General features: G+C 43.9%; 1 protein-coding gene across 3 annotated transcripts in view; it reads right to left on the reverse strand.

Moving 5' to 3' along the window:
- Nucleotides 1-7,220: 7,220 nt before the first annotated feature.
- LOC137434974 (receptor-interacting serine/threonine-protein kinase 2) overlaps nt 7,221-17,827 on the reverse strand; it is a 113,227-nt gene continuing 102,620 nt past the window's right edge. For all 3 annotated transcript variants that reach the window (XR_013624604.1, XR_010985980.2, XR_010985983.2), the window contains one exon: nt 7,221-7,782. The gene's annotated coding sequence lies outside the window, so the exon portion shown is untranslated. The remainder of the gene's footprint in view (nt 7,783-17,827) is intronic.

Genomic DNA, 17,827 nt, shown 5'->3' on the forward strand with positions numbered 1-17,827 from the left:
TAGGTGGACAGAATAAATACAGTCGTGGCCAAAAATATTGGCACCCTTGCACTTTTTTCAAATAATGCACTATTTCTTCCAGAAAATTAAAGGAATTAAAAAATATTTTGGTATCCACATTTGTATTTGGTTTGCAGTGGAACAAAACAAAAAAAAAGCTGAAAAAATTACTAAATCTTAGCTTATTCCACAGAGAAACCCTAAAATGGCCCGGACAATATTATTGGCACCTTTTAGATGTTGTTAAAAATAATTCGATTTCAAACAGGTGATTCTCCTTTACTTTGGAATTGAACTCACCTGTGGTGAGTTGCAGGTGCCTGAAATATAAAAATCACTCATTCAACCAGTTTGAATAGACAAAAGGAGTCATTCTGCTGTTTTGTTCACTGTGTGTAACGCAATGTAGTAAGGTCGATATATGGAAAATACCCCCTCAACCCCCAAAAAATTGCTACAAAAGGTTTCTCAACTGATTCTGGTAGGGTTTAGTGTACTTTATAACATACTAAAAGTTTACCAACGTAGGACCCCCGGAAAAGTGTTTTTTTCAAGATGGCGTCCAAGATGGCCGCCGAAACCTCTTAATGATCATAACTATGTAACTATCAACTCAAATTTGATGATCTTGGTGTCTATCCCTAGGTTTTTGGGGGCAAGGAACACATTAAGACCATTAAAAATGAAAGTGGGCCATTATCTAACAGGTTGAGGGGGCATTTTCCATATATTGACCTGAAGAATGTGTCGAATTGGATCTAACTGAATAACTAATTCTCATCTTTCTCTTTTTCAGACATGATTCAACAATGAGTGCAAGCACAGCCAGTCAAGCTTTTTGTCCAATCTGCAAGGAGGAGATCGAGGATTCCAGTGATAACTGGGTTGCAATTCAGTGGAAGGGGGCGAAGGGAATAAATGAAGCCAGTGTAAAGCGGAAGGACGATCTTGTAGTTGAAGCCAGTACTAAAGTGCATAAAAGCTGTCGTCAACAGTACATAAATGATAAAAACATTAAAAGCCATGTTGCAAAGAAAAGTAGTGGTTCTGTGCCACCAAAGAGAACCACAAGACAATCAAGTGGAGGTTTTGACAGTGAAAAGGATTGCGTATTCTGTGGATGTACAATTGATTTGGACAAGGGACACTTTAGCTGGGTACGGACTGACAAATTTGTGGAGACAATTGTGGAGGTCTGTGAATCCCGTTCAGATGATTGGGGACATACTGTAAAGGGTCGGATTGAATACTATTTACGAGATTTACATGCAGCAGACGGACTTTATCATCATTCGTGTAGTGGAAATTTCCGGTCCTTCAAGTCTGTGCCTTTAGAGTTCCAGAAAGCCCCCGAAGCCAAGCGCAGAAAGTGTGGTCGTCCTAAAGATGAAGATAAGTATGAAGCATTTCAGAAAATGTGTGCTTACCTAGAACTGAACAGTGAGGAACAACTAACTGTTACATCTTTGAGCCTCATAATGAAAGGGTATCTTTGTAATCCTGATTCGGAACCGTATGACAATTACAGTTTGAAAAAGCGTCTTAAAGAACGCTTTAAGGACTCAATTTTTTTTGGTGAAAGAGAAGGCTTGGACGATATTGTTACGATGAGAGAACAAACGTCGCAGATTCTGAGATCATACTACAAGCAAACGTGTCAGGAAGGCGATGAAGAGTCCCAAAAACGCGCTATTATTGAAACTGCTGCTAGGTTAATCAGAAGTGATATAAAATCTCAGGTTTCTACCGTGACGAATCAGTATCCAAGTAGTGATGATTTAAAACTTGATTCAGCCCTATCGTTCATTCCGACTAGTCTGCGGACAGCACTGGAAACATTGTTCGTTGGGAAAGACACAAGACGCAAGGTTGTGGCAGTTGGTCATGCCATAATTCAGGCAGTTCGCCCACGAGCTGTCATTGCCCACGAGCTGTCATAGTAGTGATCTTGTCATCGAACAAACGTTGATGAGGTCTCTGAAGAGCACTGGTGGTCTAACTCGCGGCAGTGGGATGACCGAGGACATGCGAAACCTTTGGACCTTATCTGCACCTGTAACATCCGAGTACAACATTGCGATGCAGGCTTTCACAAACCTAACCTATACTACAAGTCCGCAACACAAAGACTCAACTGAGGCGCGCATCAAAAGAGATGCATCTGATCTCGAGAAAATTCGGATAAAGCTTGCAGCCTGCTCACCCTTCACATCTGATCCTACTCTGAGAAACATTGTCAACGGGATAGTGGCTGGGCCAGATGTGAATGTACATGACTTTGAATCGGTTGGAAACAAGATCATTGAAGATATAATCGGAAAGTCGGCATTTACTTACAAATCCAAGCGGAAAGACAGAGCCAAAACCCTTGGGAATATCTCTGCTGTGAAGATTGCTCCTGATCGTACCATTGATCCTGCCCTTCTGTTCCAGCGTTTCCTTCTGGTGTCAAGGTCAGGAGATCTTTCCCTTGAAGAGGTTTTGACATATGAACTAAGCCCCTACCCTCCAGCCCTCTTTGAGACCAGGAACATTCTTCGAACAGCAGACAAACCTCAGCTTGCTCAGGCAATTCGAGACCATGCTGCGGACTTATCAAGTGAGGCTGTGATGAACTCTATTCCCAAAACAGATTGTTACGTGCTTGATGGTGGCTCTTTGCTCCATCGTTTACCGTGGAACAAAGGCGACTCATATAATGCAATAGCTGAGTCTTATGCAGACTTCACTGTGAGACATTACGGACAAGCGACAGTGGTGTTCGATGGCTATGGTGAAGGTCCCTCCATAAAAGACAACACACATCAGAGACGAGGAAAAAACCTGCACCCTATTGTTAGTTTCACTGCAGAAACAGAGTTTGCAGGCAAAAAGGACGACTTTTTGTCTCGTGACAAAAACAAGGCAGACATGATTGCTCTCATCAGCACAGCACTAACTAAAAGGCGATGCCATGTCATTCAGTCACCAGGGGATGCAGACGTTGATATCGTTAAGGCAACTGTTGAACGATCCCGTCATTGCACCACAACGTTGGTCGGTGAGGATACAGATTTGCTGATCTTGCTCCTTCATTACTCCAGAACAGACAATGAGATCATCTACTTCCGTTCTGATGCAAACAAGCAGTCAAAAGAACACAGAATGTATAACATTACCCTGTTGAAAGAAACTTTAGGAGACGATATGTGCAATGAGTTGCTCTTTGTACATGCCTACTCAGGATGTGATTCTACTTCAAGGATTTTCGGCATCGGAAAAAAGTCAGCCTTCCGGAAATTAGTGAAATCTGATCCTGTCATGAAGTCCTGTGCTATTGCATTCATCCTTCAAAACAAATCTCAAGAGGACATATCAGATCTTGGCAAAGACCTGATGGTTGATCTCTTTGGTGGCAAGTCTAATGATACGCTATCATCACTGCGCCATATCATTTTCACCAAAAAAGTGGCAACTGCTCAAGCATTTGTCACTTCTGAACGGCTCCCCCCAACATCACCTGCAACAATATTCCATAGCCAACGTGTGTACTTTCAAATTATGGTATGGATGGGGATGGCAAATGAAGTGAACCCAACTGAATGGGGATGGAAACAGGAAAATGATCAGTTAATTCCAATTATGACCCAAAACAATGCTGCGCCTGACGAACTCTTGAAAATTATCCATTGCAACTGTTTGGGGGGATGCAAATCCTCTCGATGCAGCTGCAGACGCTATGGACTCCGCTGCACTGCTGCATGTGGCCCTTGCCAAACTGAAAACTGTGACAATCCAAACAACACTCAAGAGGTCGATACTGAGGAGGAGGATGACACTCAAAACTGAACGCTCTGAAACTTATTCGATGGACAAAGGTGTTTGTGCATTAGGTGACAGCTGAAGGTCATGAGTTCAATTTCATAATGATTCAACAGCTCAGTAATATCCAAAGTTGTCTTAATGTGTTCCTTGCCCCCAAAAACCTGGGGATAGACATCAAGATCATCAAATTTGAGTTGATAGTTACATAGTTATGATCATTAAGAGGTTTCGGCGGCCATCTTGGACGCCATCTTGAAAAAAACACTTTTCCGGGGGTCCTACTTTGGTAAACTTTTAGTATGTTATAACGTACGCTAAACCCTACCAGAATCAGTTGAGAAACCTTTTGTAGCAATTTTTTGGGGGTTAAACTGTATTTTGACCTGACTAATGAGCATGGAGAAAAGAAAGAAAACCAGAGAATTGTCTGAGGAGGTCAGACACAAGAAAGTAGCCAAGCATGGACAATCTCAAGGCTACAAGTTCATCTCTAGAAACCTTGAAGTTCCTGTGTCCACCATACGCAATGTTATCAGGAGGTTTAAGGCCCATGTCACTGTAGCCAACTTCAAGATGACTGAAAGGTGATGAAATTTGACTTCAAGATGACCTTTGACCTTTGTCCTCAAAATCAAAAGGCTTCCTACTTGTGACGAACTCCACCATTTGGTGAAGTTTCGTGAAGATTGGATTAAAAGTGTGACATCGTTTCGTGAAGATTGGATTAAAATTGTGACCTGTAGGCAACTGACAAACAAACAGACAGACAGACAGACTAACACACAAGACCAACCAATAACTTGAAAAATCTTCGATTTAGCAAGTAACAATGGATATACACTACATGGCCAAAAGTATGTGGACACCCGAACATCACACCCACATGTGCTCGTCGCACATATCATTCCAAAATCATGGGCATTAATATGGAGTTGGTCCCCCCCCCCCCCCATTGCTGCTATAACAGCCTCCACTCTTCCAGGAAGGCTTTCCACTAGATGTTGGAACATTGCTGTGGGGATTTGCTTCCATTCAGCCACAAGAGCATTAGTGAGGTCGGGCACTGATGTTGGGCGACTGGGCCTGGCTCGCAGTCGGCGTTCCAATTCATCCCAAAGGTGTTCGATGGGGTTGAGGTCAGGGCTCTGTGCAGGCCAAGCTCTTCCACACCGATCTCTACAAACCATTTCTGTATGGACTTCGCTTTGTGCACGGGGGCACTGTCATGCTGAAACAGGAAAGGGCCTTCCCCAAACTGTTGCCACAAAGTTGGGAGCACACAATCGTCTAGAATGTCATTGTAAGCTGTAGCGTTAAGATTTCCCTTCACTGGAACTAAGGGGCCGAGCCCGAACCATGAAAAACAGCTCCAGACGATTATTCCTCCTCCACCAAACTTTACAGTAGCGTTATCAGAGGCAGGTAGCATTATCCTGGCATCCACCAAACCCAGATTCTTTCGTCGGACTGCCAGATGGTGAAGCGTGATTCATCACTCCAAAGAACGTCTTTCCACTGCTCCAATGGCGGCAAGCTTTACACCATTCCACCGGACGCTTGGCATTGCGCATGGTGAGCTTAGGCTTGTGTGCGGCTGCTCGGCCTTGGAAACCCATTTAATGAAGCTTCCGACGAACAGTTGTTGTGCTGACATTGCTTCCAGAGGCAGTTTGGAACTCAGTAGTGAGTGTTGCAACCGAGGATAGAAGATTTTTATGCACTACGGGCTTCAGCACTCAGTGGTTCCATTCTGTGAGCCTGTATGGCCTACCACTTCACGGCTGAGCTGTTGTTGCTCCTAGACATTTCCACTTCACAATAACAGCACTTGCAGTTGACCGGGGCAGCTCTAGCAGGGCAGAAATTTGATGAACTGACTTGTTGGAAAGGTGGCATCCTATGACGGTGCCACGTTGAAGGTCACTGAGCTCTTCAGTACGGCCCATTATACTGCCAAGGTTTGTCTTTGGAGATTGCATGGCTGTGTGCTTGATTACATATACTTGTCAGCAATGGGTGTGGCTGAAACAGGCAAGTCCACAAATTAGAAGGGTTGTCCAAGTATATTGGTCGTTTGCATTTGTTATTCTGTCTGCTTATTTGTCACAACTCTAAACCAATCGTCATGAAACTTCACCAAGTTGTAGTGGTCGTCACAATTGAGAAGCCTATTTTTGAGGTCAAAGGGCATCTGGAGGTCAAATTTCTAAAATCCCCATTTTTCTTCCGATTGACTTGAAAATGTAACAGCATTTGTATATCGAGTCACTAAATTGGGAAACCAACTATTTTGAGGTCAAAATGTCAAAGATCAACTCAAGGTCAAACTTCCAAAATCATCAATTTTCATCCAATCGACTTGAAAATTTAACAGCATTTGCATAGTTCCTCACTGAATTGGGAAACCAACTATTTTGAGGTCAAAAGGTCAACTCTAGGTCAAACTTCTAAAATCATCAATTTTCATCTGAAAAATCGCCACTTTTCATCCTATTAACACGAGCGTTGATAAATACCGTCAATTTTAATATTGATGAAATGGATAATTTGATGGCTCAATGGCAACCTTTTTTGGGTGGGGCAGGGGGATTTTGCAAGTATCATGTTTGCATGACGTCTTCTTGTTTATCTTTTTATTTTACGGATGTATTTACGGTTTTTACATAAATTTTCATTGAGATTTTTATTCCATAGTTTAACAGTTATAGAAATTACAATTTTAAAATGCTAGATATCGATTGAGGTTGTTTTTACGGACACGTTTGCATTTTTAAAGGAAATTAATTTACTGACGCTTTTTCTTTTTTTCATTTACGGACATTATTGTCATGTTTATTTTTCAGTTTACAGTTATAGAAATTCCAACTTGCAAATGCTCGATATTGATCGAGTTGTTTTTTTTGTTTTTATGTATGCGTTTATGTTTTTTAAAGTAAATTTTCATTTATGGACATTTTCCGACGGTTCGGTGTTTTTCCCCGATGTACCGGCTTAGATGCCCGTTGGCATGCCAAATTTCAGCTCTCTACGTCACCTGTAAGGTACCGAACATTGATATCAGTCAGTCAGTCCTCCCATCTCCCATACACCCTCTCCCACCCCTTCCATCCTCCCTGCCACCCTCTCCCACCCCATCCATCCTCCCTGCCACCCTCTCCCACCCCTTCCATCCTCCTATCCACCCTCTCCCACCCCTTCCATCCACCCTCTCCCACCCCTTCCATCCAACCTCTCCCACCCTCCCTGCCACCCTCTCCCACCCCTTCCATCCTCCCATCCACTCCCTCCCTGGTTTGCTCCACTTGTGTGATGAGCTGTGAGCTGATCTGCCCTCCATCCTGACTTGCTGCACGGCTCTATCAACTTTTCTTTCACAGATATTATTTTTTGCTCGACTGGTCAGAAAGAGCTTTATACGTATATTAGATGTTTTATTTATTAAAGTTGTATACAGCTCGCCCTTAGTCATAGCAAAAGGAGTCCACACTCCAAACGTCATCCGAACCTCTTTTCCCACGGTGGTTAACACCATCACCATATAAGTGATAAAATGCATTGTTAATCAAATGTATTCCATGCCACGAGACCGCTTCAGCGGCCCTGGTATCCCTGGAAAAGGTAAGGACTCAATCATCAATCATATATATTTAAAGCTAAGATTTGAAACCGTTCTCTTCAGGATTACTTCAACAAAACTTTCTTCTGACTCAATCCGCATAAATATCTTAGAGCAAATCCTGTCTTGTTGTGGTCACATACGTCAGACAGGTAGTTATTTAACATACAATATGCTGATTTGTGATGGTTTAACTGTATTTATTGTACTATTTGTAGGTACAGTACTGTTTGGAACTGAAGATGATGACTTGAGCTCACCGGCTCAACTCTTGGGGGGAGTCCACTCCACGCTGATGAAATCCAAGGAGCCAGAAACGCATCCATGGATTGATTTCCTTCCCAATGGGTGGGCTGTCATTCCTAAATAAAAAATCGCACCATGTCCAAAGAAAGCGGTTCAGTTTGGCATTTTTAATATGAAATAGGCAAAGCCAAGAAACGAATGAAACCCATTAAAATTACCCTTTAGAGTTACCCAATAGAATTACCCTTTAGAGTTACCCATTAGAACCCATTATAATTACCCTTTAGAATCCGTCTTTAGAACCCTTTAGAATTAAACATGGTGGGTCAGAAAGGTTCTTCTTCTTCATTTTTGATGGACGGATGGAAGGTGGCTTACCGATAAATGTGGATAGCAGTCGGGAAACTGCTTGTTTGAAATGGGCAGTTCTGTTTTTCACAGACTGCAACCAAAAGCCAGAAGTAGGTATTTTATCTGTAATGTATGTATATATATATATATATATATATATATATATATATATATATATATATATATATATACACACACACACACACACTATTTTCAGGTTGATGGGGAGGGCATCGAGTCAGTTTGAAGAATCAATTTTCCTCGGGTGGAAGATCACTGCGACTGAAGGCGGCTGCTCTGTAGAGATCGACAGAAGGTTATCATTTGGAAGAACAACAATGGCGGACCTTGCTGAAGGTATGGAATGACAGGGATGCCTCTGTTGGAACAAAGCCGGGACTTGTTTTTCGCACTCGTCTTCCCTGTGAATGCCGCTGTGAAAACTTCTGCCGCTGAAACATGGAGGGACCACCACAAGAAGAGACAGGTTGATAAATGCAGATTTTTTAATGCGGTGCTGGCGACGGATTTCTCGCATTTCCTGGATTGCAAGGAGAACAAACGATTCCATCCTCCAGATCGTTGAACATCCAATTCCGCTAGGTGCGATCATTCTTCGCCAGAAGCTGGTCACATGATGAGGTCCCAACACCAGCTGGAGAAATCGCTGATGATGGGAATGGCCAGTGGAACTGGTAGAAGAGGGAGATCTAGATCAAGATGGCTGGACAAAGTGAGGTCAGCAACAGGGATGCAAATCGATGACCTCAAGGAAGCAGTGAAGGACAGGTGTCGGTGCTGGCTGACCTGGAGGGTTGCCAGGAGGCGGTCACGACTTGGCGGCACAAGGAAACAAGGTGATATATACTCACAGGTACCCGCGGAAATGCTGTGTAATGTAAATTGTGACTTCAACAATGTCTTTGCCCATGGCATCAAAATCACAGTCGAAACAACGTCCGATTCACAATCTCGCGAGATATGTCCCACGGAAATTCCATGGAATTGCCACTCTCAAGTATTCGTGGTGCATAAATACAACGTTAAAAATAACGACGAAACAACATTGAACTCACAATCTCGCGAGATGATGGAATCTCGCAGCGTGACAGATGCATTAAGTATTATCATATAGATATATTTTAAAGATCTTGTGTGACCCATCCTTTTCCTTCCCTCATCTCACCCATCCTCATCTCAAACCATATATCCTCCTTGCTTTCTGATGCATACATAATATGTCGACACCTTCATATCCCAGGAGTTCTACGCTTATAAGAAGCTTGTGGCAATGGACCCATGACCACCTCCTTCCAGCAATTCCAGCAAACCTCAAACAGAAGTATCCATCAAACACCATGCCTCCCTTATGAATTCATGAATAAACCAAAGGGATTGTCTGGAAATGATGTCTCGGACAGAAACACGATAAGTGTTTGTTACATACAGTGCCTATCGAACATATGCACCCCCTTTCAAATTTTCACCTTTTGCTGCTTTATAGCCTGGAATTAAAATGCATTAAATCAGACTTTTTCCACCTTTATTTATACATCGTAACCCACAACTCCCAAGTGAAAAACAAATTCTAGAAATTTCAGAAATTTAATTAAAAATACAAAACTAGAATACCTTGCTTGGATAAGTGTCCCCTTATAACCCCCCTTATAATAGCAATTGTAAATGAGCTCAGGTGCAACCAATCACCTTCAAAATCACACACAAAGTTAATTGGCCTCCACCTGCGTTAAATTGTAGTGATTCCGATTATTTCACAATAAAATCAGCTGTTCCTGTAGGTTTCCTTTGTTGGGTGGTGCATTTCACAGCAAAGACTCAAGCATGAGCACCAAGGAGCTTTCAAAAGATCTGCAGGATAAAGTTGTGGAAAGGCACAGAACAGGGGATGGGTATAAAAATATTTCAAAGGCCTTGAATATCCCTTGGAGCACAGTCAAGACAAGCATGAAGAAGTGGAAGGTGTATGGTACCACCAAGACCCTGCCAGGCCGTCCCTCCAAACTGGATGACCAAGCAAGTAGGAGACTGATCAGAGAGGCCAGCAAGAGACCAATGGCAACTTTGAAAAAGCTACAGGCCTTTTTGGCAAAGATTGGTCACTGTGTGCATGTGACAACAATTTCCTAAGCAGTCCACAAGTCCAGCCTCTACAAGAAGGAAACCATTACTCAAAAAGCCCACTTTGAGTCCTGTTTGAGATATGCAAAAAAACACTCCGGAGATTCTGAAGCCATGTGGCAAAAAGTTTTGTGGTCTGACAAAACTAAGTAGTGCAGCAGATAAACACAAAAAATTGTGCATTTTATGAGAAAAGCATGAAATTTTTAACATAGTTAGTGCATACCATAAGGTTTATTTTCAGATGTGGAGGGAAGTCAGATTTGACCTCTGAGAACCGTGAGAGGTCAAATCCAAAATGGCCGCCAGTCCACCGAGTCTAATGTTCAAACGCGCTTAATTTTGGAACCAAATAGTGTAGAAAAACGTTATAGGTGTTATTTCCAACTAAATTGGGGATGCCCAGAGGTGAATGATGCTTTCAATGAACTCCTAGGCATGCCAAGTGAGGTCAGTGAAGGCTCAATGTTACTGCTAGAGCGATTTGTGGTGCTGATGTACGACAGAACCAGTGAGAGCACGGAAGTGAATGATGCCAGGAAATAGCTCTTCACACAGAAGTGTAGAACTCTAGAGAACATTCCTCCGACCCAGGCAACACTCAAGCAGCACATCAAGCGCACTTGCTACCAGGCCAACTGTTGTAACCAGGCATTGGTCATGGATCCAGAGATGCCAGACCCACCTGACTGGGGCTGGACAAAGGAGACAACTGGGTGGCAGCCTCTTTGGACCACTCTTCCTGAAGCATCAAAATCGTGCCATGAATTGATCGACTGTGGCTGCAAGAAAGGGTGCACTGGACGCTGCAAGTGTGCCAAAGCTGCATTCAAGTGCACTGCACTGTGCTTCTGTTCTGGAGACTGTTAGATTTAGATCATTACCAATTTTCATCATTGCACTTGATTTAATGAAAGCTTTGGTGGACATTTTTTTTTTTTTTTTTTTTTGTATACAAGATCGAGGCTCGTGAAAGAGCGAACATTAATCACACAGAAAGACAAACAGACACACAAAACAAATAACATCGGGAGCGGTAGACAAGATGGGGAGAGAGGGGGAAGGACACAAACACAACATTTGAGAGCAGGGACCGAGAGACATGGAGACATCGAGAGAACTGTGGGAGGGAGAGGGCTTTGGGGGGGAGGCATGGGAAGGGGGGGGGGGTGGGAGAGGTATAAAACATATGGACACTGCCAAGACTTCCAGGAAAGAAGTTGGAATTTCAAACAAGGTGGATCTGGGGTGAATTAGTGGGGGTAGAAAAGATCAAGGTTTTGGATGGGGGAAGATAAGAGATGGTGGTGAACAGCTGTTTTGAAGACCTGGAGGGAGGAGTGTGATTGAAGTGAGTGTGGGAGTTTGTTCCAGAGGCGGGAGAAAAGAGGAATGAAAGAGTGAAGGTGAGCAGAGAGCCGAGATTTCGGCAGTTTAACCATCAGAGGGTGGCTGGCAGATCTTGTGCGACCTGTAGGAATATTTGGGGGACAGAGCACAGAGAGAGCTGGGGGAGCAAGGCCGGAGAGGAGTCGGTAGAAGACAGAAAGACCACCTACCTGCCTGCGGTGAGTGAGTGAAAGGCCCTCAGAGATAGCTTCATCGCGGGAGATTCCAATGATTCTGAAAGCTTTGGATTCAACCGCGTGAAGCCGAGCCAGGTGTGAGGCAGGAGCACCAGCCCATAGGGGAGAACAGTATTCCATTGAGCTGCGGATGAAAGCCTTGTATGTGGTGAGGAGCTCAGGTGTGCCTAGGAAGGACTTCGCACGACGGAGGATGCCCAGTCGGCGACTGGCTTTGGAGGCCAGCTTGGAAATGTGGTTTTCCCAAGAAAGATCATGGCAGATGGTGAGACCCAAAAGCTTGAGCGACAGAACTTCTTGGAGAGGATTGTTGAGAAAGTAGATGGGAGGGTTGTCCAGTCGATCTTTTCGGAGAGACATAGTAAGAGTGTGAGATTTGTCAGGATTGAAAGACATGTTCCACATGTTTGACCAGTCTGTGATTTTGTCCAGGTCTTCAGAGAGTGAGGAGGCTGCAGACTGCCGATCTGAGGGATGAGGAATGGAGCGACAGAGAGTGGAGTCATCAGCAAAGAGATAGAGAGGATTTTCAAGAGAGTCGGAGAGATCATTGATAAAGACCAGAAAAAGCACAGGGCCCAGCACACTGCCTTGGGGAACTCCAGCCTGAACGGGAAGGGGAGATGAGAGAAATCCATTCAGGGCCACACGTTGACTACGACCAGAGAGGAAGTCCGCAAGCCATGCATGGAGATTTCCATGGATACCATAGGAGGAGAGTTTGGTGAGCAGAGCTGGGTGCCAGACCGTATCGAAGGCACATGATATGTCAAGGGAGACAGCTCTGATTTCCTGTTTGGCATTGAGGACCTCCATCCATTGTTGAGACAGCAGAAGCAGCATGTCCAGAGTAGAGTGACCTGGTCTGAAACCAAATTGATGATCAGAGATCAAGCCATTGGAGAAGAGGAAAGATTTCATATCCGAAGCAATGATGGATTCCATGACTTTGCTGATAATTGGGAGCAGGCTGATTGGTCTGTAGTTGCAAGGATCTGTTTTTGCACCTTTTTTGTGTAAAGCGGTAATGTTTGCTGATTTCCAGGATGCTGGCAGATGACCTTGAGCAAAAGATAGGGTGAAAAGAACAGAGAGAGGGTGAGATAGAGTGGCAGAGCAGGATTTTAGGACCTGTGGGCTGATGCCATCTGGTCCAGTTGCAGAATCAGAGTCGAGGTTTGACAAAAACTCCTCCACCTTGTCAGGAGAGAAGGTCACAGAGTCCAGGAGCAGTTTGGTTCGACTGGAAAAGGTGGGAACAGAGAGAGATGGGTTTGGGACTAAGGATTTTGAGGCAAACACAGAGTTGAGGCATTCGGCTTTGTCACATGCGATGTCAACTGTGTGGCCATTTGAGGTAAGGGAGGGGATGGAGGGGGAACAAACACCAGAAACGGATTTGACCAGACGCCACCAGGATTTGGCGGAAGGAGACAGGTTTGAGAGTTCATTCTTGAGTGAGGAGAGATAGTGCTTCCTGGCACTCCTGAGGGTAGACACACACTTGTTCCGAGCTTGGTGGAAGGAACTGAGATTTCCTTCAGTTGGATTAGCCTTCCAAGAGGCAAAGGCAAGTTGTTTCAGGGCAACTGCCTCACCACAAGATTCAGTGTACCATGGACGGGAGGAAGGGTAAGACAACTGAAGGCGAGATGGGATAAATCTGTGCATGAGAGAGATCAGTTTGCTTTGGAAGAATTCCCAGGAAGAATTGATGTCAGAGGCAGTGGAGATGGGAGACCAATCCAGACGAATGATGGCGACTTGAAGACCGTCCCAGTCGGCCTGAGTGAAATGCCAGACTCGTCGACGCTGAGGAGGCTCTCTGAGAATGGCCAGAGACATGTCCACTTTGACAAGCACATGATCAGAAGAACCGATTGGTGCAGAAGAAGAGCAGCAGACATTAGCAGGGAAGTTAGTCATAACCAAGTCTAGAAGAGAAGATACTCCATTGGCTGAGATCCAGGTCGGGAAATTGACAGATTGTGTCAATCCCAGTGAGTCACAGAAGTCCTTTGCTGAGGTGCCATGACTGGTGAGAGAGGAACCCACACCCAACCAGGTGGCATGATGACAATTGAAGTCACCACATATGAGGAAGAGAGAGTTGGGATGAGTGGATAGAAGTTGGTCCATGTTGTCGGACAGTGAAATGTAGATGGAGTCATCACTGTTTGGGGGACGGTACAGAACACATATGAACAAAAGGTGGGAGCGGAGAGGAAGCCGTAGCCAGAGGTACTCCTGGGGGTGAAGAGGAGAGAGGGCAGTGCAAGGAGAGTGAGGAAGAGAGTTTTTGATAAAGATAGCCACCCCACCACCAGGCCGAGGCTCAGGTCTATCATACCGGAGGAGGGAGTAACCAGGAAGAGATATTAAGGAATCAGAGACATCTTGAAGGAGGAAAGTCTCTGTTAAGCAGATCAAGTCTGGATTGTTAGAAGCAACCTGTATGGAGAGATCAGTCAGGTTTGAGCGAAGGCCCCGGATGTTTGAGGTCCATACCGTTAATGAAGAGAGAGGGGGAGCATCGGGTACAGGACAGGGGAGGAGTAGGGTAAGATGAAGGATGAGAGGGGGAGGTAGGGAGAGCAGTTGTTAGTGTGTCAGCGATTGCAGAAGAGTTCCAAGAAAGGGAAGGATGAGGAGGATGAAAGGTTTGAAGGTGAAGGGATGAGGCACAGTGAGGGGTTGTTTGAGGGGGGGGCAGAGGAAAGAAGAAGGTTGGGGGGGGGGTGGAGGTATGAGATAGAAGGGAGACGAAGTGGGGAGGAGGCAGCTTCGAGGAGGAGGGGGGAGGAGGGAGAATTGGAGAGGAATGGTATGGGGGGAGATTTGAATGGGAGGGGTTGGGGGGGAGTTTTGAAGGGGAGGAGTGAGGGGGGAGTTTAGGAGGGGAAGGGCAAGGGGGGAGTTCAGGAGTGGAAGGGCAAGGGGGGAGTTCAGGAGTGGAGGGGCAGGGGGGGAGTTTAAGAGTGGCGGGGCAAGGGGGGAGTTTAGGAGTGTAGGTGCAAGGGGAGGGATTTGGATGGGAGGGGCAAGAGGGGAGTTTAGAAAGTGGATGATTAATGAAAGACGAACATTGAAAACAAATTGGGTTTGTTGTGATTTTCAAGTTAGCAATCCGGTTCAGAATGATGGAGGAGGGATGGAATGAATGTGAATTTAGACCATGTAGTGAGGGAGACGTATAAGATATTGAATTTCTTTTTTTTGAGGTGGAATGAGTTGGAGAGGAAATTGAGAAAAGCCTTTTAAATAGGAAGAAAAACAGCGTGTTGTAAAATACCACTGAGTAAAACACTGAAGGGGAAAGGTTATACATATTTAAATAATATTTAAACAGAACCGTGAACAATCTTATGTGCACAAAAAATACCAACGGGGGGAGAGCCGAGAGGGACCACCACGAGTCACGTGAAGGGCAAACGGTGGATGGCAAGGAGTTAATGGGGGCGGGGCGAACAGCACACCTGGACAGAAAATACAGGATGAGTCAACAGTACACGTGGAGAAAGGAAAATAAATGTTTTTTTTTTTTTTTTTGTTTGTGTGGTTTTTGGGGGTGGGGGGGGGGGGGAGGTGGGGATTTAGAACGTTAGACAGAGTATTATGTTCGGGGTAGAAGGGAAAAAAACTAAGAGCCAAGCAAAACACGATTAAGATAACAAACACCGACGGGGGTACAACTACAAGGCCGCACACGAGGAGCAGAACACGATTAAATAATTACAAGTTACAGGAAATTCAAACCAAAAGTAACTATAATCAAAACAATAACGCATGGACGATAAAATAACGAGTTGAAATTTGACATTCTATCTGGGGAAATGGGGGAGAAACACGTGGTCGAAGAACGAACGAACGAACGAATAAGAATGAATAAACGAATGAGAACAGAGAAGGAAATGTTTTTTTTTGGATTTTTTTGAGTTGTGATTTACACAAGGAAGAGGGCTATGGGGTGAAAAGATTGGGAAAACAGAGAACGAAAGTTATTGGATCACAAAAACACGGACCGCTGAGAGAAAAACAAAGCCTCAAGGTTGTACAGTGTTCACTGTACAACTACAAGGCCTCAAAACACGACCCGAATTAACACGATTTTCAATACAGGTATGAAAGATTTGCACCGAAAATCTTCGTCGGGAGACAATATATACACCATAAAATAAATAGTTATAACGAAAATACAAATGGGAACAATTACTTAACTTCGATTTCGATGGATAGCATGGAGAGCTGAGAATAAACGAACCCTCGCCAGCAAGACCGGAAACGGAAGACATACTTGGTTAACTGCAGTTATTTTTTCAGAGGTTATTGCATCATTCCTTGCAGTGTAAACACTTTTTTTTCATCATTTCTGGTCTTTGGGTGTTCTGTACCTATCCCTGTACCTGAAAAAATAAAGTTTTAAAAGTTCAAATGAACTTTTTCCAATAGCAGTTCCAACTGCAGTATCATAAAAATAGATATTTAACGTAATTTGACCTTGACCGTGACCTAAATGCATGTCCTTGAGTTCTGGCGATCTCAAAAGTATCACCAAATGAATGGGCATCCCCAATTTAGTTGGAAATGACACCTATAAGCGCGTTTGAACATTAGACCCGGTGGACTGGCGGCCATTTTGGATTTGACCTCTCACGGTTCTCAGAGGTCAAATCTGACTTCCCTCCACATCTGAAAATAAACCTTATGGTATATACTAACTATGCTAGAAATTTCATGCTTTTCTCAAAAAATGCACAATTTGTTAAAATATGAGAGCTTATCCGCTGTACTAAATATGGAACCTTTTGGCCTAAATGCAAAACGTTACTTTGGTGCAAACGCAACACAGCACATCACCCAAAGAACACCATCCTTACTGTGAAGCATGGTGGTGGCAGCATCATGTTATGGGGATGTTTCTCATCAGCAGGAACTGGGGCACTTGTCAGGATAGAAGGGAAAATGGATGGAGCAAAATACAGAAAAATCCGACAGGAAAACCTGCTGCCCTCTGAAGAAAGCTGAAATTGGCACGGAAGTTCAACTTTCAGCATGACAATGACCCGAAGCACACAGCCAAAACTACACTGGCGTGGCTAAGGAGCAAAAAGATAAATGCCCTTGAGTGGCCCAGTCAGAGCCCCGACCTAAATCGAATCGAAAATTTGTGGCATGACTTGAAGATTGCTGTCCATCAATGCTCACACGCAACTTGATTGAGCTTGAACAGTTTTGAACAGAAGAATGGGAAAATGTTGCCCAAGCAAGTTGTGCAAAGTTGGTAGAGACCTATCTCAACAGATTCACAGCTGTAATTGTGGTCAAAGGTGCTTCCACTAAGTATTAACTCAGGAGTCCATACTTGGTGGAATACAGCAAGTATTCCACCAAGTATGGACACTAATCCAACCAAGATGTTCTGGTTTTGTATTTTTAAATTAATTTTATGCAATTTGTAGAATTTGTTTTTCACTTGGAAGTTGTGGGTTACAATGTGTAAATAAAGGTGGAAAAAGTCTGATTTAATTCAAGGTTATAAGGCAACAAAAGGTGAAAATTTTGAAAGGGGGTGTAGACTTTCTGTAGGTACTGTATATCTGGACCTGAACCAAAAACTAATCGGCTTGTTCTCGTCACCTCACGAACTCATCTGCCAAGTTTTGTCATAATCCGTCCACAAATTTTTGAAATATCGTGCTATATATCGTTTTTGGCCCCATCAATCAATGGTGAAATATGATGTAACAAACTTTTTTTTAAAATGATGGTATCCAGATTTTCACCAAAATCGAATCAATTCGTCCATGTCACACACCAAACCTGTCCACCAATTTTCGTCCGAATCCGTCCATAACATTTTGAGATGTCCTGCTCGCAGACAGAGAGAGACAGGCAAACAGGGGTTAAAACATAACGTCCCTCCACCTTCATGGTGGAGGTAATTATGCTTTTGTGCACCATTTATAGTTTCTTTTTATCATGTGTAATTCAAATGTATCTTGTTCATGGAAATGGGCAAACACAAATAGTATGTGGGATTTTAACCTGGATTGCCTGAACCTGTGTAAAACAGGGATAAACTGTG

The sequence above is a fragment of the Myxine glutinosa genome, chromosome 9 (genome assembly GCF_964187855.1).
Source record: "Myxine glutinosa chromosome 9, kmMyxGlut1.1, whole genome shotgun sequence".
Lineage (NCBI taxonomy): Eukaryota > Metazoa > Chordata > Myxini > Myxiniformes > Myxinidae > Myxine > Myxine glutinosa.